The following is a 21,855-nucleotide window of genomic DNA, read 5'->3' as shown; positions in this document are numbered from 1 at the left end:
ACCATTGCCCTTTACATTAATTTCAGAAGGTCACACGATCCTGACCCTTTCACAGAATGACTATTGTCACTGTAGATTGCAGCACTATTGATTTGCTGTGCTTTGAAAGTTATCTGATTATTGAGCTCCACAGACTGTTGATTTAGCTCTGCTGGCACTGAATAATTAAATGTGGCCAATAGGTATGTCAGTATCTATGCTTTTCATCCTCTAAATGACCTCAAAATCTGACATGAAGACCGGAGTATTACAAATGAACACATTTTCAAATCTGCTGCTTTTCCAAAGAGATTTTTTGTAAACCATCACCACCCAGCAAAACAAAGACATTGGTTTTATTGCTTAAAATGATTTACAAGGGGTAACTTTTCCCCCGAGGTATTGCTGAATTCTTGAATCTAAAAATCACTTCTTTTTTTTTTTTTTAATAAACCATCCCCCCCCCCCCCCCTTTTTTTGTATTGATTTTTAACTTTTCAAGAAATTTTAACCTGTTAAATAGCAAATTTAGGACGTACAAAGCACAAAACTATGGTGCATCTGGCCACAGATTCTGATAAGTGTATTCAAACTCTTGGAAAAAGTCAAAAAGACTTTGAAACGAATGGATGTCAGGGTTAATTGCATTGAATGTGTTAAACCTTGTATTCCCATCTGGTGCAGTACTGAAGCCTTTAATTTTCTACCAGTTATTTGGTTTGGTTATTGCTCCATACAAGATTGCATACAAGTTTCTACTCATCCACTTACCTGCACCACCGAATTTACCAACTACACCTGTCATTGGCAGTTTAAAACTATTAATTGGCTCAGCTGTGTGTGTCTACCTTGTATGCCATAAAGATTGGGGCAGTGTTTCTGTCAATACACAAATCCAACTGATTACGGTGAGAGCATTTAAAATCAGATAAACCGTTTTTAACTTTCAAACCTTTACTCTGGCATTATGCTTTCAGTTTCCTCATGAAGGATGTGGCTCTGGTCGAAAATCACCAGTGAATACGGGCTGTCTGTTAATGGGGAAGAGCGCCCCACCAACACAAGCTCCAGGAGGGGTGGCACACCGGGCCCAGGTGTTGCCAGTATTGCTGATTGCCATCAGTCACCCCTCCCCCACCAGCGGCACCAGCAGGAGAAGCAGCTACACATAGAGCAAAGAATGTCCCAATATGCACATTTTTCTTTTCCCCGCAGTAAGGCAGAAGTTTGGGTGAGAGTAAAGACCAAGACTATATGAAGCAGTTATTACTAATCCTGCACGACTGTTTAAATTGCTCTATCTGCTCAGACTAACATGTTTAGTGTTGTAATACTGCCACCGTAATGCTGTAATTCTGCGTTGACTCTCTACAGTAGATGTGCCGTGTTTCTGTTTCCGCTCGCTTAATTTACAGGCAGGAATAAATGACGTTCGTAGGTAGTAGATCATTATAATGTAGTTTTCTGGGATGTTTGTGTTACATTCGTGCCACGTTAATGTTCTGGTACAACTTTTTTTTTTTTTTTAAAGATTAAAAACGCTACCGCAAACAACAGTCACAAATGGCCACACACCGTTGCAGAGTCGCCGAAGCACTTACAGCCTTCATTTGTGTTTGTCACCGTCAGTGGCTGTAAAGTTTCTCTGGCCTGTAGGTGGGGCTCTGATGCAGTGTTTCAAAGCGAGGGACCTCTCTTGGAAGCGAGAGCACGGAGGGAGGGAGATGAGGAAAAGAGGGAGAGGATGCTGCAGCAAGCGCCAAACCGCTCTATACGACCCCTAAACGCATACCACAGGATTAGACATTAAACAAGGATGCATGCCATAGAAACGAATTTTTACTCCCCACAAGTTCTTTGAATAGCTAGCGCTCGTCTTCATTATGATTTTTGCCAGATCAAATCAAATTCTAATATTTAAGACCACCGAGGAACATTTTAAAAGTTATCTTTGAACTGGAAATATTAATCGAAAGAAGCCTGGGCAGGTTCCTAGTGTGCATAATTCAGTCGATGATGATGATGGATTTCTTGTGAATTCTCTATATGAATATAAGGCAGCTATTTTATGGAAAAAATGCATTATTCCAGCACCCACGCTGCTTATTCCTGATTACATAATTAGGCTTTTCGAATATTAATGGCTCAAAACGTAGGGATGGGGGGGGGCTCCTGAGGCACGTTTAAAGATCATCAATGAAAAAAAAATGCAATGCAGGTTCTAATCCCCCACATCTATGCAGGATTCGTAATTATGCTGCTGTGGTGCCCAATCTTTATCTTTAAATGATCCTGCGATTAGGTATTCAAATCCGATGATCTGATCATTTCACCCCGGTATTGTAGCGTATTTGTGTTAAATTCCCCTTTGGCATTGCCAAATCCCATTCTCAACGGGATGAATGCATTACATAAACCGTCTGCTGGCTACGGGACCCATACCTAACTGTATAAACCTCTATTTTAACAAGGCACGGGCTCCATTTAATCCCACATCATACCACATTTATTTTATTTTATTAGGTGGAAAATATACCTTTCGAATTGCTTATCTCTTAAGCTAGGAAATGTACTTTTTTTTTTTCTTGTTTAGAGATGCTGACGCCTACAAAGCAACTACACAGGACCCCATATGGGGAGTTGTCACACTTCCTATAGTCTCATATTGATAATCGTGATGATGTGTGCTTTTATTTGTAGGCTTTACGCACTCGGTGTTATTATTATAGACATAGTTGCCAAGGTCTTAAAATGTAAAGAAAACACTCTCCACTTCGCCTCCAATCTAAGAGGTTACTGCCGGCAAGTCATGAACCTTGGTGAAAACAGTCGTCTTTTACAGCGGACGAAGCTCCGTGCACTAAGTCCCTCCCGGCTTGGAGATTCGCTGTGAAGCTGCAAACTCCGAGGCAGCAGCCTACTTCTCTCTCTCTCTCTCTCTCTCTCTCTCCTTCTTTCTCTCTCTCCCCCCAGCTCTCTCTCTCTCTCTCTCTCGCACTCCGCTGCAGCACCCTTAGCACCTCAGTTGAGCAGGAGCACCGCACTGAGTCACATCTATACACACACGTTCTCTGCACGCACATACACGCACACATACGCGCACACAAGCACAGCCTCCTGCGGTATCCCATACGGCGCAGCGGCTTTTCCAACGGCATACCAAGTGCGTCCTCGCCGGGAGATGGGAGGTGCGGCTCCCGGGTCTCAGAACACTCTGAGAGGCTTAGTAGAGTCCTGCTGATCGGGGATGCTGCTGGAAGTCCGCTGCTGTTTCTTTCTCCCGTGCAGGAATCGCTTCTAACTACACCTTTACCGGGGATTTAAAGTGGACAAGCCGTCTGATCAGGATATAACATTACTCTAAGCATTTCATTTTTTTGTGAGGGGAAGGGGGGAAGAGTAGAAGGAGTTGGGATTGCTCTGGACGTGCCTCTTATCCGCAGTGTCGATGCGGCTGCGGCTGTGAATGATATCTGCATAGATTACAGGTAAGGAACGAGGCTTGTCACTGCGTTAGTTCCCACAACCGGGACTTATATTTGCAGGCTGTGGTGGGCATCATAGCCGGGTTTGAGGTTCCCCACTGCACCAGCCAGGTGACAAGAGGCGTGTTGCACCTGTTCTAGCTGCGCCATGCCCGCTCTGCGCACTCCGATAATCGGTCGGATTTTGTTTTTAAAATCCATTTGGATCGTCTCAATATATCCCCGAGGAAGAATTGTAGGATAAAAACCCCCAACAAATTCTGCAATTTGTTTTAACTTGGGACCTCAAGTTGACCGAGTTTCCTCCGTTTTCATTGGCTATTCGTACCCTTCATCCCATGTGAGCCACGGAGAGGTGCGTACCCAAATTGTGCTCGTTCCTCTTGCAGCGGTAGCTATGACGGTTCAAAACGATATTATTTGTCGGGGATTCCGCGTCGGTTTTACGCAGTGTCTTCGGAGGATGAAGCAATGTGTAGGACTGGTATGTAGTGGCGCTCAGACTCCTGGACCAAAATTAAGATATTGGAGGTGGCTGAGCTTTACGAAATACAAAGATGGAAATGGAAAACTACCCGATGTTTTATTACATATGGTATTTATTCATTTCTGTGGCCTTAACAAAAAGTTAACACCTTTCTCAAAAATTTCTGTCAAAGTTCTTTCAAAAAGTTATTTAAACCGTTCAGTATTGGAATATTTCCTATTATTTTAGGTTTCCACGCAGGGCTGAGTGTATGCAGCCTGACCCTGTTCAGGCACGCTGCTAAAGAACTTTTCTAAACAGTTTCACTGTGGCACAATCCAGCATGTGCATATCACAATGTTTAGTTATTTTGTTCGTTTAATTGCGCTTTCCTGACGTTTTTTTTTTTTTTTCTTATCTACGGTTTGTCAGCTATCTCAACCTGCAGGAAAACCCACGTTAATGTGCCTCAAACTGAACACTGGGACATTTCTCCCCGTGCGGACCCACGGTCGTAGGTTCCGTCGTGGAAGCCTGAAGGCTTTTGAACTTGACCGATGTGGATAGAGCACTGCGGGATGTACTTCACGTTAGGTTTAGACGAAAAACCTGACTACATGGCATTTGGTCTCTCGGGTAGCAGGCTACTCAGTTTAATGTAACTTTATCTTAAGGCTTGGATTTTATGTTAGCACTTTCATTTTCATGTCGGAGCACACCACGGGTATGATTTAGGGCTAAACTTAAAAAAGGATTAAGGGATCATTTCAATTGCTTTGATGTCGTAACAAAAGAAGACACTAAAGGCGCATTTATGACATTGTTGTCTTTGCCACAGGCACTTTTATTCGCTTAAATGATATTCAAGCCTTTTTATGTTGAGTAGCTTATAAACCCAGCTGTGGCTGTCTGGAGTGCTGATTGACCTGCCGAGAGAAGATTCCAACAATAATCCACAAGAATAGATTTTTCTCATGCTTTCACTTTTCGTAGATCACATGCAACAAAGTCAGTGATAGAGTGATGAGAAATTTTTCTCTCATCACTTAAAGATATTCAGCGTCTTGAAATAGTGCATGTAGTTCTGATAACAGCAGCTTGTGGCACTTTGCTGTCAGCACATTGGACTTAGTCTAGATTTTGGTTGTACACAAGGTAAATCATCCCCTTTGGCTCAGCCTTGTTGTGGGTCACTTGAAGCGATTTCTAGAGATTTAAGCAAACTGTGCAAGCTCTGCCCCACGGTATGATGCAGCTCTTCAGTCTCCTCCATCCATCTCCTGCTCCACTGCTTTCTCCTTCCTCCCTTTCCTTCCTCCCACCCTCCATTGCACCTCGTGCACGGAAAGCAGCTTCTGCAGCCAACCAAAAATGCAGATTTGTAGTACAGCATCCACAGTGAGCACTCTGAGCTCCTCTACTGGTTTTCCCCTCCCTCTATCCACCTGCTCTCCACACTCACTGCATCAATTCAGTGTTGCCCTTCAAGTCCCTACTTGATGTTACCCTAATGTAAAGGAGTGCGGCAGCATTTTTACACAACTATCTCGCAAAATTGTACTTCTAGTTGTGTTTTTGATGAGCTCACCAAAAGTCTCATGCTTGTTCAGTGCAAGAGGATGGCTGAAGGGACGAGGCTATGTGCTTTACAGTCCATGAGGGGCAGTGTGGCTCATAGGATTAAGTGGATTGATTGAGCCCATGTACATGGCTGACGCTGGCATTAATTTTGATTTTGTCTCAGTTCCTACAGTGAATTATGTGTTATTGCAAGTTGAATAAGTGACTGTGAAATAGTTGTTATACACAATGTTTTATGACATTTGCTTAGCTGTGCTGTGGGTTTGGAAGGTAGTGAAGTGACTGAAATTCATACATTTGGCAAAGAGGGCAACATTGGCATCAGAGTTCACCCGGTTCTTTAACTACTAATTAAAGCAAATGAATACAAAAATATGTCTCTTTACTGATTAGTCGTCCACTAACTGGTGTTTTAACTATCTGTGGTGGTGAGGTGGTGAACAGCAACATGCATACAGGAAAAATGCATTCAGCTTATTCTTCTGCGCTTTGCGATTTAGGCTGGAAGACAGCCTTCTGTGTTTTGTTTCCCCAAAACATGCATTCAGAATATGCACATCTATCTTGTTTCTGAATGTTCCCATTTTTTACTCAAATTGTCTGTGCGCTCAGCTGCTGTCAAGGTCTTAAGGCAAAAAAAAATTTGATCCCTGAGCAATTTGCGAGTCATCTGTGTTCAGCCTCCTTGCCCTTCGGCCAAATTCCAGCTCAGTCCTAAATTCTTAGCTCTCAGAGCACTTGGCAGTACTCATTCTCATTCCTTCCCTTCCCGTCTGTTTCCCTTTCTCTCGACGTGTTGTCCATCAAGGCCTGCCTATAGGAATTGAAGCAGCATCCTTTATCTGCCTGTAAGCGCCTCATATTGACATACAACCCCCTGTCTGTCGGCCAGTGTTACGGCTAGAGGGCTGGGGTTTGGACCCGGAGAGCACAGCCTTGTCAATATTATGGCTTGCTAATGGATAAACTCTCACTCCAACCTTGGCAGTAAAAGACGCTCATAGCAGTTTGGTAGCGGTCCGCTTGCAAGAATAGGCTCCATAGAAAATCTTTGCAATGTGTTCGTGTCAAGGGGGGGGAATTGTGAATGAATATGAGTGGGAACTCTTAGTAAGATTTGCTGTAGCGATATAAATGCCTGGTAGCAGTGTAGACCCAGCGGAAGTGTGCTTGTGTGTCTCTGTGTGGGTGTGAATGATGCATCTGTGACTGGCTGGCGAGGTCCTATATGAATACTCGGGTCACAGAGACGTATCGTCATGTCAGACTGAATGATGTGTCTGTGGATTGGACCTGAATGGAGCTCTCTGTTTGTTCTTGTTCTTTTTCTGTTGCTCTCTTTCTCACTCCATGTCTCTCTCTCTCTTTCCGTCGCACTCACTCACTCATACACACTTACAACCCTGTGGGCTGCGACAGGACTACCAGACACAGGCTTGTGTCCAATTAGACTCCCTCCTCTCTCATGCCACCAAACACCACCGAGGAGATTGCAAATTGTATTTCCATGTCACCAACTGTTCTCCCCACTATAATCTGTCTCCCATATTTTAGGACAGTCGGAGACATGTTTCTTTAACAAGAGAGGCAGGGATAGTATAAAATTGGAAGAAATATTTTTCGGTGTCTATTAATCCCTTCTTACTTGATCAAAGTTAGATTCTCTTGGCTTACTGGAGCGTGATAACCTTTTTCTTTGTTCAGGGTGAGCGCAATACATGGTGTTACACTTTGAATTATCATTCCATTGATGCATAAAACCCATCTTTGTTATCTTGTCTGTATGGACATGACCTTGGAGTAAGCTTAAAATCTGGTATGCAATGTGTGATTGGGTTTTAGTTGACACTGAAGATGCCATCTCTGACTGACGGCCTGATGGCTTTAATCTAAATTCCAATTTAGAGGGGGTGGGTAGATTCTATGCTACATTAAGGGAATAATTGCTTACAAGTATGTAATTAACCCCTTTTTTTTTAATACACTGAAGAGCTGCATATTGATGTTTGCACAGCATTAACAGCAGAGATATCAAGTGAGGATCTCCAAACAATAGGCGTCGTGAATTCTGTGGGGAGAAATCAATACATGTCACCGCGTCCAGTTTAATGAGAATCTTTGTTCTCTCTGAATAGTTTAGCCGTTATATGCGGAAGAAGAACATGTGAGTGCATGTGTGTATGTAGACACATACCGTAGTCAGCATCTTGGCCACAGAGTCCTATTAAGCCGTTGCATGCCTTTATAATGGACCCCAATCCATGTACACGCTACTGTATCACAGTCGCACCACTTTTTATTTTCTCCTTCCAGGCTTCTATCATGCTTTCTTTCATCTTATTACTCAATTCTCCTCTCTCCCCTATGGTTTCTGCCTCTAGCACTCTCCTCCCATATCTTTCTGCCACACTCTAAGCTGCCAAGCACATAACTTTATCTTTGTGTATTTGTGTGTGGGGATGGGCAGAAAAAAAATCCAGACTGTTGTGTCATTGGAATGACCTATGAAGAAGGATATAAACCGAGAAGGAGACATGGGATGTTGTTTTAGATGAGAATCGGGGAGATGTGGAAAGTCACCGACGTATCAGTGGGTTTGCCAGACTGCTCCTTTTGATAAGACCATATTAAGCGTTTCTCCCAGGTTTCTATGATTCATATGGAGCCGTGAGTCTGATGTATAAACAGCTCTCTTTGATGCAGCAGCAGATGACACGCTGTGGCATATTGGCTCTTATGCCTGTGTGTGCCAAGCCGAGCATGACAAGCAGTAAATTAGTTTTGTTTCAGATGCATGAAATGATGAGAAAATTGCAGACGGTCTTAGGGCATTTTTTTTTCCCTTAGCTATCTCTCATTTACTCCTTCACCGAGGCCTCAAGTCCACGCAAGGATTAGGCGCCTAATGGTGTTTTAATCATGCCTGTTGGAAGAATGGGCGTGCAAGCATGTACGCATGTTCTATGAATCCATTTTTGACAAAACCTTCTCAATATTTTTCATGCAACCAGTCATCATATGAAAATTTATCTCATTATTCAGTTCTTCGAATAACAAGTTTTGTTTTAAGTGAGCATGCAATAAGAAACTATGCTTTTATAGTATGTTTTTTATAAGCCAAAATACAAGTATGTTGTTTGTGAGTCCATGGATCATCCTCTCGAGCAACAGCAGGGCTGTCAGTTTGTTGTAGCAAAGGTTATTGGTAGCATGTTTGTGCTGGACACTCTCGTCCCTACTCCGCTTTGACTTTATTGCTATCATAGCTCTGGATTGACCTCAATAAGTGCTGTTCTTTAGAAAAGTTAACATTTCAGCTTGAAAAGAGAATCCCTGCTTACAGCGCTAGGTACTAAAAGAGGTCAGCGGTTTCTTTTGGGATGTGAGCAGTTAAAGTGTTAGCTTTTTTTTAGTAAGTAATGAGAAGTAGACAAATATTTCTTCCAGCTTTTTGGTAAATGCATGTCTGGTAAATCTTGGAGTACATAACTTATGGAACAGAATTATGTAAATAAACTAGACAAAACAGGCAATTGTAATCAGCTACATTTCTTAGAATGGAATTTTATAAAAATGGTAGTGATTAGAAATCCACTTTTGAATATGCTCTTTTCCACAAAGGCGTATCTTTTGACTAAATAGTCGCTCTGGTACTTTTTTGCAGTAATGCCTTCCTTTGGAATATTTCTGGACAACATGGGTCAACAAAGCTTTCGAGGAAAATTTAAGTGCAACACAATCCAGGGTACAATTTCATAAAGGCAAATCCACATCTAGACAGGCAGCACTCATTTGCCAGTATGCGATCAAATTTTGAGCATTGTCCTTGATTGGTTCTCTTGTTTGAATTTGCACCGCCTCTTGTGTGCCTGTCAAATCAGTCTGTATTGCTCTAAGCTACTTGAGTCTGCCAAGCCTGCGAGCAGCCTACCGCGCCAAGGCGAGTGGCAATGTCTTTGGACCAGAATGTCTTTCAGTGCTGGAAATTCAGCAATATTTTTCTTTTTGGAATCCAAAAAAGACTCTGCGGCAATGCTGCAGTAAAGTACACAGAAAGCAGTATTACTATATATTTGTTGAGATGACCGGAGTATTTAAAGTTAATATGTCTCTCCATTCTTGTCGCCCCCACACACTCTCTGTTCTGCTCTTTCTTGTACCCTCTCTCTCTCATTTCCTGTCTGCTGTGAGTGTTGGCGGTGTCAGGGGGCATCAGTATTCAGCGTCACCACAGTAATTGTGAAACAGTGGGTTCAGAAAGGACCCCTGCTGTTCTATAGCCAGAAGGCTGAAGGGAGGATCTACTTTACTGTAATACCCTCCCCTACATCACCCACCTTATTCTGTCTCCCCCTCCCCCCCCCCCAGGATATATCATAGTCTAGCAGCATAATGTTGGGGATATTAAGGAGAGACTTAACAAGGCTTACATTGGGTTTTGTGTTATTCTTCTCTCTGTGTGCTACTCCCTTTTGAGTTTGGGATTTTGCCTTCCTTGAGTATATTTTATTTTCTTCTGCTGATGGGATTTGGAATGGCTCGTGTCTGTGCAAATGCAGTGATTGACTCTTAGCCAAGGCCCAATTCTCGCCAACTGCTGTGGTGAACAATTTGTTGCTCTCCTGGAATAAAACCCTTTTTCCTTTGTCATTCTTTTAAGTCTCTGACTTTCGGTGTGATCGTATTGATTGCTTTGATTAAACTTTTCCGAAAAGCGATGATTGCACGAGAATGTTAAACTTAGGACATGCACCTCACCTCAGCTATTTATCTGCTAATTATCTGTTTGGTTTACTTTCCTCGTTGTCACGCTTTCCCTGTGATGTTGGTGGGACTGATGATCATTAACTGATTTAATGAAATCTTTCTGCATGCTGGAGCTCAGTCAAATGAGGTCCTGTTAAATCTTTCCCCTATAGTCACTCACACCGTCCTTACCTGCTACCCACACAACTGTTCCTATGGCAACATGATTTGTCAATTGAGAACCCCTTCACAGCAATTGTAATTACTCATATGCTTACCTTGAAAAATAGTAAGCGGCATTAAGGCAACACGGATTGTTGATTCTCTGAGCTTCTTACCTTTCATATGACACCAAAAGGAGATGGAACATCATCTCTTAATATATTAATCGGAAGATCATTGATGCTTGTTGATATTCTAACCAGTGATGACTGTGTCACTGTAGATATTGATTGGATTGGCTGAGTCTTGTTAGTGGCTGCTGGAGTGTTTGTAGTCTGGCACTTGTCATACCCTTAGGTATTTTTTTCCCATCCTTCCATCTTGAGCAGAATGGACCAAAGGGCCGCAGCTATCTTTTATTGATTAGTTAGAAAAATGATTGACACACTGGAAAGAACTTTTGGTAAGCTTCAAGGTAGTGCTAAGAGAGTAGGGAAACTCAGCTGGAAAAAACCTGCTGACTGAGATGGTGGATATTGCCGGGTATACCTTTGCCATCAGGGAATACCTTTAACAAAAAGCAATGTACATGGTGTGCAACAATGTTTAGGTCAGTGGTACATGTCAAACTCCACATGATGGCCAAGGCCTAAGGTTTCTCAGCTAAACCTTTGCCCAGGGCGTGATACGATCTCTGCTGGCTTTCCTTTCTTTTCATATTGTATCCTGCTGCTATTTTTTTCCAAGGAAATGATACACCCACCTGTGGCTTTCCACATGACATAAAAAATGTGTTTTGATCCATGGTTCAGTTCTTTTGCTGACATGGCCATTGTAGAATTTGTAGGTGGTGAACAGGAGTCAGCATGTGCATGATGACGAGGACAAGCCTCCTATCCATACATGCGTAAATGAGCTATATTTACATTATAACCAGTTGTTTTTGGTTCAGCTATTTTTGCTAGGTACTAACCACTGCAGCAAACGAAACCTGCTGTTTTAGAGATGCTGTGGCTGAGGCAGCAAATCATCATCACTTTGCCCCTCAGAGTTGCTCAGATCCTCATACTTACCTATTTTTCCTCCTTCTAACACATTGACTTCAAGAGTTGACTATTCACTTGCTGCCTAATATATCCCACAGTTTGGTAGGTGCCACTGTAACAAGATAATCAATGTTCTTTACTTCACCTGTCTGGTTTTAATTCTGTGGCTGATTTGGAGCATATAGAGCCTTTCAGTACTGAGCACACATCTCCTTTTTGCCACCTCCCACACAGAGCACTGGGAGTTCCTGTAGACATAATGCTCCAAATCCCCAGTTGACAGACTAGCAGAGGAAAGGTTAGCCACTTTGTTGTATTGCATCAAGCTATTCTCCCTCTCACTTTTTCCCTCTGTTGGCTCAAAAAAAAAAGGCTGTCCCCTCTCTCTGCGAGTCTACAAACGTAACTGGAGAAAGCACAAGGTTTTCATCTCTCCCTCCCCCTTCTTTTTTTGTCCATCCGTTATGCATTGTCATGGCAGTCCTTCCAGCTGAGCTTTGATTGGGTTGTTCTGGGCCCACCGGCAAATCTGGCAACCAGATAGTTATGTGGTGTGTCTCTGTCCATATGTAAGTCGGCGTGTGTGAGAGGGTTTTCTTCATGTCTCTGGGAAAAAGCAATGAGATGAGGTAAAGCTTTCAGAAAATCAAAGTATAAAAATGGCCATGACAAGCAGGGGAAAGACGAAAGCAAGGGAGGATGAGAGGGAGGAAGAGAGAGGGGTAACACGCTGGATAATAATTTGCATCCTCTCACTTGCCACTGTGAACGATGACTGGCTAGAAAGCTTGTCTGATGTGTTTATGCCGTAGGCTTTGAAAGATGGAGTTAAAGGGAGAAGGAAAGTTTAAGGGGAACCATGCAGAGGGAAGGGAGTGGTTGTGGAAAGGCATGTAATGAAGTGTAAACCTGCCTAAACTCAGTTTACCCACATCTTAGTTGTTGTGATGGCGCTCACACATATCTCAGCTGAAGATTTTCTTTTTTAATGTAAATTCATTGCAATGTACACGCCACCCGGCTGAACACCACCGTCTGTCAGTTCTGATGCACACTTTGCACTCTTGTACCAAGAGTAGTTAACCAATGAGCTGGAGCAGCTCCACTGGGCAAACTGTGGCTGCTTTTTCTGCATTTTATCTGTAAAAAGTTTTCATATCACTGAATATTGACAACATATACGCTGAGACTAAAATCAGCAGACAAATTAGTTATACTAGGGTCCAGCAGTTCTGCACAGACATATTTTAATTTATGTCAGCTGGCGGATTTGTAAATAGTCCTGCATCTGTAGGGTAGCTCTGCCTCTGTGCTTAAGAGCTGTGCTTCCTTTGGCATCTATCTCGGCAGCCAATAAGCCCGGTCCTGGAAAGTGAGTATTCCTGCTTTGTGAAACCTGATCCCAGTGGATGGTTAAAAGTTGACAACACAAGTCCTGTGTAACAAGACTATTGATGTGGGGCCACCTTTTTAAAACTTCTTGGCAGCAATGATTCTCTTTGTGTGTGTGGAGTCCTGGGTCACTACACAATCTAACCCAACAAATAATGACACAAGACGTAGAAGAAAGCTGTTATCTTTCTAAGTTTTGACCATTTTTCGCTAAACAAGTTTTAAGACATGTTAAGTCATGTTACTGTAGTGGGAAGATGATACTGCAAAATGCCCTAGGGATCCTGCAGCAGGAGGGATTTTGTGTATGTTGCACATTCTTCATATTCACACACACCTTTGCACGTTTAACTGTTTATATGCCTCAGTCACGTTGAAACATTAGATTTTGGTTGACATTTTATTTTGTAATGGTGCAAAAACAAATTCGAAATCACCCATAGTTATGTCTGTTTTGCATACTGTATGAAATACTTTGAAATATTACTTTAAAATGTCCAAATTAACCCTTTTAATGAGCATTGCATCTAGTTTTCAGATCATTCTTAGTGTCTAGGGTTTTAGCTCCACCGTCCTTCTAGTTTATACTCTTTGAATTATCCTTATTTGAGCTCTCATAGTTCAACGAGCTACAGCATAGCAGGAGAAATTTATTAGCTAGGTGCTCATATAAGCTGTGTGTTAGTGTTTGCATTACCCTCAACAACAACTGCTTATCTACACAGGGTGCATAAACTCTTTTGCATGAATGACTCCCATGATGCATCATTGGACTCATTAATTAGATATTAACATTGTCAACATGTTAATAACAAGCCCAAAGGAGACCCTGCACTGTCATTATTGACAATTACTTGCAATTACTGGCAATTACTGACAATTACTGGCAATTACTACCAATTAAACCATGCCATTCTCAGTCTTAGTAGTGTAAAAACTGCATGCTTTCTTCATAAAACAGTCAAAGAATGACATGAAATCACAGATGTGCACGTGTGATGCATGCGCCCACAGTAGTTACATGTTTTGAAATAATCTGAATTAAGAGTGAACATGTTTAGTTTGCAGAGCGGCTAAAATATCACGTTATTTAATCACCACAATTCCTTATCATAATGATTTTCTCATTTTCTCTTTGACATTTTAGGGAAGTGACACATCCACTTCTATACTTCTGCTCATTTATCAACCGTTTCTTCTTCTACCTCTCGGTCTGTGGTAGTACTAGTTGTACAGCACCATTGGCTGAATGTGTTTAAAAATGGAATATCTCAGCAGCTAGAAGGGCACTTCTGACACATGCTGTCAAACTGCTAATATTTCAGTTTTCCCAGACCATTACGGTTGGGCTGCAAGTCTCTGCAGATGTAGACATTCTGTCTTCGCTAGCATGCCCAATATTCTCCATCCATTCCACAAGGTCTATACTTAGGTAATTTACAGTGGATAGACATGTGAACAGGCTGACAAAGTATGACGTGTGCTGTTTCTAGAAGAAGAGTGGGGACTGGGCTATATTTTTCTTTCTAACTGAAGCACCCGTGAAGTCAAGAGTGAGACACAATCAGAGATATGTGACAATGACAAGTTCCTTTGTATGACAGTACATCAGTGTCTCTATCAGAATTTAGAGCTGTTAATAGATACATCTATTTGCTGTGATTCACAAAAAAAAAACAAAAAAACATTAAAATGGAATGTAGTATTTAGTTTTCCACTGAGGCAGTCAAAGTGTCTTCCCGACATGCACCGTTTTCCACTAATCTGATGGGATCTAAATCAAGTCGCAGCAGCAGTCTTAGTAGGATATGCAAGCACAGGATTAAAGTCCTCCTGAAGAAGCCCAGGCATCAGCAGACATTCAAGGACCAACGCAGGCTTTTGGCTGGCATGGGGAGAGACTTTGATGAAAGTGAGGCTGTCCTCGTCCAGCAGCAGAGGGAATACGAGGACAGGGTTCACAGAGAGGAAAGGGAGCTTGTGAGGCAGAAAAGGTGACGCCGACTCAGCTGCAGGAGACTCAACAAGACAATCTCTTCACAGAAGTTTTGAGCCAAATGTCTTTGTTTGTTTACCGCAGCAATTCCACACACTGCTTTGACTCCACCTTGACTCTTCTCTAACATAAAAGTAACCGTATTCTGAATAACAGACTGTTGCCACATTAGTTGAAGCTAGCAATAATGCATAGCTTGTGATTCTAGTGCTTTAATACGCTGATTCAACTCGGTGATCATTTGTAAGGCGGTAGCTTGTGCCGCTCTCATATTGTGGGTGTTCGAATTATTTATTAAAGACCACCAAGTATAAATTAAAAATAATGTTTATTGGTTAACTTGAGCATAATTTCAGAATGATACTTTATGTAATCGTTTAATCATAATAACAGTGATTTTTCTCTTGGCTTAGTAGATCAGCAGGGCCTGGATACATTTTTTGGGAGATAAATCAAGAGAAACAAAGAGAATAACAAGTTCAATACAGGCCAGTCAGCTGACCTTGTTCCAGCTGTGCGTAGTAAACCAGAAGCTGAGATCTTTAAGACTTTTCTTCCATGGATTACGAGGGAGAGCCGTAATCCATGAGCTTTAAGCAAACCAAATCATCCACGGAAGTGATGAGGCTCACAGATGTGCATGGTGCTACAGCGATGTGTATATGTGTGTGAGGCAGAGAGACAGCGAGATGGAGTGGGTTACAATAGGATGGATTAATAATTTTGTTTTGTCCAATAGTTCATTCCTTGTCCTTTATACCAAGCTTAACAGAGCACACATGCACCTTATACACATGCACACCTGAAAGATCAGTTTTTGAAGAAATAGTGCAGAAACAGATGGAGAGATCAGAGAAGAAAAAGAAATCTGGATTTTTTTTTTTCCCATTTTAGTGTAATCACCACAAAGCCTTCTAAATTATCAAGCTTTCATGTCTAAGAAGTTAATCTCAGAGGTCAAGTCTGTTTTATCTCCGGAACAGAGAGACAGGAAGAAAAGGAAAGAAGAGGCTGCATGCGGGTCACACAGGATTTAGACGGAGAACGAGACAGAGGTATGAATGTAAAGAATGAAAGAAACTGTCATGAGTAAACATCTGAACTGGGCCAGGTCTGATCCTGCACGGAGACTCAGCTAGGAAACCCGATTTAGTCAACAGGCGACTTAAGAAGTTATTTTGTCATGGCGTAATAGTCTCTTCATTTTTTTTCTTCTTTGGTGCCACAAGAGCTGTAAGCACCTGAAAATAAACACCGTCCTGATGGATGCCAGCAGTGTCTCGGTGTCTGAGTGCATGATAAAGCATATGGGATGTCAGTGATAGCGGCCCCTATTTGATGTGAATTACAGAACTTGACTTACATATGAGCAGATACTTTCATTTTAAGTCTGACTGACTCTACTGTCCTTAAAGTACTATAGGGTAGTATCTGGTGTGTAGCTGTGTGCACTGGTGCTGTTGTGACTATTTGACACTTCTGTGATTGGCTTTGTTCTACCAGCAGTGTTAGATTTCTATCCTTGTTAATGTATTTAAATATTATGGTGACAATTTACATGTGCTTTCCCTCAAGGCATCAGTAGTCTCTCTATAGATCAGTCTCTTCTTAAGGTCTGATCTATTGTGAGTGAGTACTCAAAGTGTGCCTGCATGTTGCATGATCAGGCTTTTTCACAGCAAGCATTTTGGCATGTAATAACAGGAAAGTAAAGGTATAATTAATTATTTAATTGGTGTGTCCTATTTTCATGACCCTGGTACTGTTCAGACTCTTGTGGTCTTTGTTACTGGAACATCTTGCCAGGAAGAAACAGTGTTTGAAACCAGACTGAAGCTGTGCTGCTTTCATATGCATTTGACTACTACCAAAGTGTCAGATTGATGTGCTTTGCTTACTACATGTAACATGCATGTTTTGTGTATATGCATTCTGTAAATGAACATTTTTTCTTTCTTTCTTTCTTTTTTTTTTTTTACATAAACCTCATAAATTCCTGTAAATTTGATGCAAGTATAACCCTAAACATCATCGTCTGTAGCTAGAGTATACTGTTTATAATGACTGGAGGTCTATAGTCTGCCATCTGCAAAATGAAGTGTTATAATTCCTGATTTATTACCTGCGTAAGTGGCACTGGCACGCTCGGATATTGCTCAGTGACACAGGTGGGATAAAGAGAAGGGGTGCTAATGTGAAAGACCTTTAAGGATGCCACCCCTGTTGGAAGTGAAGTCTTATCACAACTCAGTGAGACTTGATTAGCGATTATTAAAACCTCAGAGGTGCCTGTGTTCGTGCAGCTGTTAATGCCGTGCCGACAACTTCATTAATATTTTGCAACAAACATCTTAAAATTACATCGGCTGACATTATTACATAAGATAAACAGTTATAATAACTTGCCCCTGCTTTCTATTTGATGAACTAAGTAACAAACTATTTCTTAATCACATCAAGCATCTCTGACATTTCTAAAATGCAATTATTTCTCCTCGGCAATCGACATTCATTATGTGTTATCTATGAAAAGCTAAGGTTGGACGGTAATTTTGGTCATGCTGGTGTGACGGTGAGGAGCTTCAATTGAAAGAGCTTGAGATAGAGCACTTGCAAAGTTACTGATGAGCAGCAGCACAGCACAGATCCTGGCTTAAAGGTAGCAGCAAACCCATTTCACTCGCTTTAACCAAAACACACAGAGCACGCTACATTGAAGTGTCTTGTTTCAGTGTTTCTCATACCGCAGCAAAAATATCCACAGTCATTTCAGCTTCGAGCAAACTACGACTCATAATTAATTACTGTGTTGAGAGGAGAAAGGGATACCAGGGATGAGCTGGAGAGAGAGGGTGAGGGAGGCAAAAGACAGATAAAGAGAGCAGGAGAGGGGGGGGGGGAATTTGGCTCGTGAAATAACCGAAGAGCTGAGGGAGGAGCTGGGAGGAGAAGAGGTACAGGTAAGGAAAAACGGATGGATGGAGAAAGAGGAGGACTTAAGGTGGTGCCATTCGGCAGCTGATGGAAGTGAGAGCAGATACACGGCCCTGCATTCCTGTCTGCTCGTTAGAGTAGGGAATAAGGGAATTGGGGGGGAAAGAGAGAGAAATGGTGGAAAAAAAGGCTAGAGCCTTTGAATTTATTCTATGAAAGCGGCTGTCAGACAGTGCCTAGCAACACCCTTTAAGAAGGAGGATTCCTGGCTGCATTAATTGTAATTACAGCAAAATATCTCCTTTTGATTCAGAGTAAGTTGATGTGTCACAACATGCCTATATCTTAATGCAAAATCATCAACTCCTGCATGCATGCTTCCTTTTAAATATAGATTAAAGGGAAACATTAAAGCCCTGTTTTACTCTTTGCATAATCATACTTGAAAGTTTGCCACAGTCATCTTCAACTCAACCTTTTATTTATCATTTAAATCTATTTCAACTGCTGTTTTGTTATTCTGTGTTTTGCAGTTAATTAACAAATAGCGATGACGCTCTTTCATCATGGGTTTCTTAACAGGGATCGTCTGATTACAATCCTTAATGGGTTCTTAATCATTGTGGGGACTATAATTGATTAGAGATTCATTAAGTTCACCCTTTTGTGGTCGCTGCTCTATGTGAAACCCAAAAGCCCCTCCTATTCAGGAAGTCATACACAGTCTAACGAGCAATGTGCTGATGACAGGCCAGTGGGCTCCTCAACAGTCCTAATGACATTAGAGCCTCTTGATCTGGACCGATAACACACTCTCCCAATCACAGCACGCATCAGCACCCACTGCACAATGGCCCAGCCCGAGCCAAGAATGTGTGTGAGTGCAGAGTTTATCAGTGTGTATGTGAGTATGTTTTCTGAGTGACCTTATTTTGGATCCAAGGACTGTTTTGAGTGTTATACTAAAGCCATGAATGATATTGTAACTGAAGACACAATGCACAGATTATTTTCTGCACAGAAAACATTCTTGAGGGGCCGACTCAGAGCGTGTGTTTAGAAAAATGAGCACGATTGAACGCCATCCCACTAAGGAGGATTTGTAAGTCTCAGATGTGAAAGAGGAAAAGAGAACGAGTGGCAAAAAATGAAAGAGATTGAGCAAGGAGTGGGGATGGGCAGATGTCAGCTATTTCTCTAAAATCCAGAGGGGTTCTTCAGTTGGATCTTTGCCTAGACCCCTTCTTTGAAATGCTCTTACTCACTCTAGGAGCATGAAAAGAAAGTAGAGACACTCAGTCTGAGAAAGCAGAAAGTTTGTGACACAACTCGAGTACCTCACACTTAAAATGGATCAGTATAGCAAAACATATACATGTTACTTCTGTGGGGGAGACTGGGCCAGTTGTAATGGGGCAACTGTAATGCAGCAGAAACAACCTACAGTAAAAATGCTTATCCTGCACATGCTCATTAGGATTCTCTCTCTAGATTTTATCGTCAAATATTTGAGCTACAACACCTGACAGCTAAATGAGAGAATACAGCCTAAACATTTTTAAGTTACATTATTAGATACTTCTACAGTAATGTGATTACGTTGCAGTTTTTTTTGTTTGAGATGTAAATGATTAATAAGATATATTTATTCAGTGTTATAATTGCCCTTATTTACTTTACTTACTTCTATTTGTACTATTCGCACATACATATGTTCCTTTCATCAAAAGATGACTAGTGTATTTCAAGTACTCTGAGTTATAAAGGGAAAATGTTACAGTTACCCCCAGTCTTCCCTATTAGTAATATATAATCTGTCTGCTTCACTTTAAGGAGGAGGTTTCTTTATATGACCATATGAAGCTGTGCTCACATTATGGTACCCCTATCTATTTAATAGTGAAGTAAAAGTAAGTTGGCTGTGTTCTATAGAAGAATTTAAAAGACCCCCCCCCCCAAAAAAAAAAAAAAAATCACCAATACCACCTTTTTTTTTTTTTTGGTAAAAGCCAAAAGCCTAAACATTTCTTTATTCATGCAAACGCAACGAGGACTCTTTAGCTAACATAGCCCATTGTAAAGCTGGATTTAGTGCAAGGCAAAAGGCAAAAGACAAGTGTGTTCCATTCATGACGGCAGTGTTTGAGAATGACAACCGGAAGCTACTGGGTAACATTATGTCACAGAGATGTTTGCCATGTATTGATAACTGGACCGGCTTCTGACTGCAGTTTCAGTGAAGCGAGTGGGCATATTTACAGTGTTGCTAAGCTCTTGAAGGCTGTTTTTAGAGGTGTTAAAATAGTTTGAAATTTATTATGCTAGCAGAATTACTTGCCAAGTTTTCTGTGCTGGTATTCCGGGTAACACAGTGACTAGTGATTTGGTATTTTAGTGCATTTCTCGCATGTATACCTGCTAACAACGACATGCAGTATATAAAGAGTGTTTTATGTGGTGTGTGAGTGAAAGTCATTGGTTTAACTGTGGATATGCATCAAGGCAATGAGAAGTCTCTGAATCACTCAGTCCAAGAATTAAAACATGGAGCTGAAAATGAGAATAAGAAATCTACTTTAAACAAAATGAGTAGGGGGGTCATTTCTGCTGTTTTAAAAACTCAGTTATTGCTTTTAATAATTAAAAAATGCATTGTTTACAGCGCCTTGATGCTTGTAAACACTGCTGATTGCTACATCTGTGGTTATAAAGTCTGAATCTCTCAGTCAGTTATCTTCCATTCATGTGATATGTACCCAGTTGACAGTACAATCCCAAGGCTTTCTTTGTAATATCAACAGCTCTGTGGTGGATTAGACCTCCTAACCCTGATCTTGACAGGGTATCTGGTGACAGTAATCCATGCTGCTAATCCATGTCTTGATGTAAACACCAAGGACACCCTGCTTTCTCTCTCTTTCCTCTGTGTCCTCCTTGTTTTCCCTTTCCACTGCTACTTTGAGAGAAATGGGTATTCCATCTGTTTTTTGTTTTTTTTGTATCAGCAGGGGTTAGCTTAGCTTGATAGAAATGTTGGACTTGAGCCCTCTTTAATCATTGCTTAAATTTTTGTCTATTCCTTTGTGTGTGTTTGTGTGTGTGTAAGTGAGAGCTACATAATTATTCTTAATTTTCTCTTGCTGTGCTTAATAACAATAATAATGAAATTTAGCAACGCTGATTTATTCATGGCTCTGAACAGGTTTGTAACTGCCTCCCAAAGTAATAGTTTTTAATTACTGTTTTTGAATTGGAGCAATTGTTAGCTTGTGTTTCTTTTACAAGCAACATGTTATTATATGTTAAAGTGCAGAAGGAGGTTTGCCTCCTGGATCTAAAACAAGTAATTGTAGCTGGGGAACTAAAGTCCATTGAAGACATGGCCATACATACAGGTCTGTCTGTGTTCTGTACACATTAGTGTTCATGTACACATCAGTGCAAACATCTTGAACCTTTCCATTTTGCTAAGAAATAGGCGTAGGGATTTAATAAAACGTGCCAACAAATGTCATATCATGATATCAATGATACAGATGCCATGTCTTTATATTTCCTAGCAAACACAGCAACGATAAGATAAGCCCAGGCATATCTGACAGCAACAGTAGCACAAAAAGGAGTTATTTCAATAGCATCCAAACTTTTGCTAACCTTAGCAGCACTAGCCTTGTTTTCTCCCTTGCTAGCATTCACATCCCTCTGCAGAACATGGTTACGTGTTGCCTTGTTTGCTTCGTTATAATGCAGTGCAATTTATTTTGACAAAATTTACATGCAGCTGTCATTTTAAAACATTTTTTTTTCATGAAATTACTGCAGAAACACGTTGGTTAGCATAACTGCTATCTGTTTACTTTCTCCTCTCCTCATTTACAACCTTCATTCACTGAGAGAGCAAGAGGTGGCATCGTAACATTGCTAAACTGGTAGTTGTTGATGTACATTAATAAAATAGGAATAACACCTTTAACGGACTACTATTTCTGGCACCTTCTAGCAGGGGCAGCATTTTTAAAATATCTACTCAACTAGTTACACACATTGCTAAGTTTTACCTTAATTTCC

At 41.2% G+C, this 21,855-nt stretch overlaps 1 protein-coding gene across 1 annotated transcript in view; it reads left to right on the top strand.

Annotated features, from left to right (window-relative positions):
* The first annotated feature begins 2,978 nt into the window (after window positions 1-2,978).
* plxna4 (plexin A4) overlaps window positions 2,979-21,855 on the top strand; it is a 259,476-nt gene continuing 240,599 nt past the window's right edge. The window contains exon 1 of the mRNA XM_080885989.1: window positions 2,979-3,467. The gene's annotated coding sequence lies outside the window, so the exon portion shown is untranslated. The remainder of the gene's footprint in view (window positions 3,468-21,855) is intronic.

The sequence above is a fragment of the Rhamphochromis sp. 'chilingali' genome (assembly GCF_963969265.1).
Source record: "Rhamphochromis sp. 'chilingali' genome assembly, chromosome: 7".
Taxonomy (NCBI): Eukaryota; Metazoa; Chordata; class Actinopteri; order Cichliformes; family Cichlidae; genus Rhamphochromis; species Rhamphochromis sp. 'chilingali'.
The sequence above is the reverse complement of the archived record's forward strand: the minus strand, read 5'-3'. Positions and strand labels throughout refer to the sequence as shown.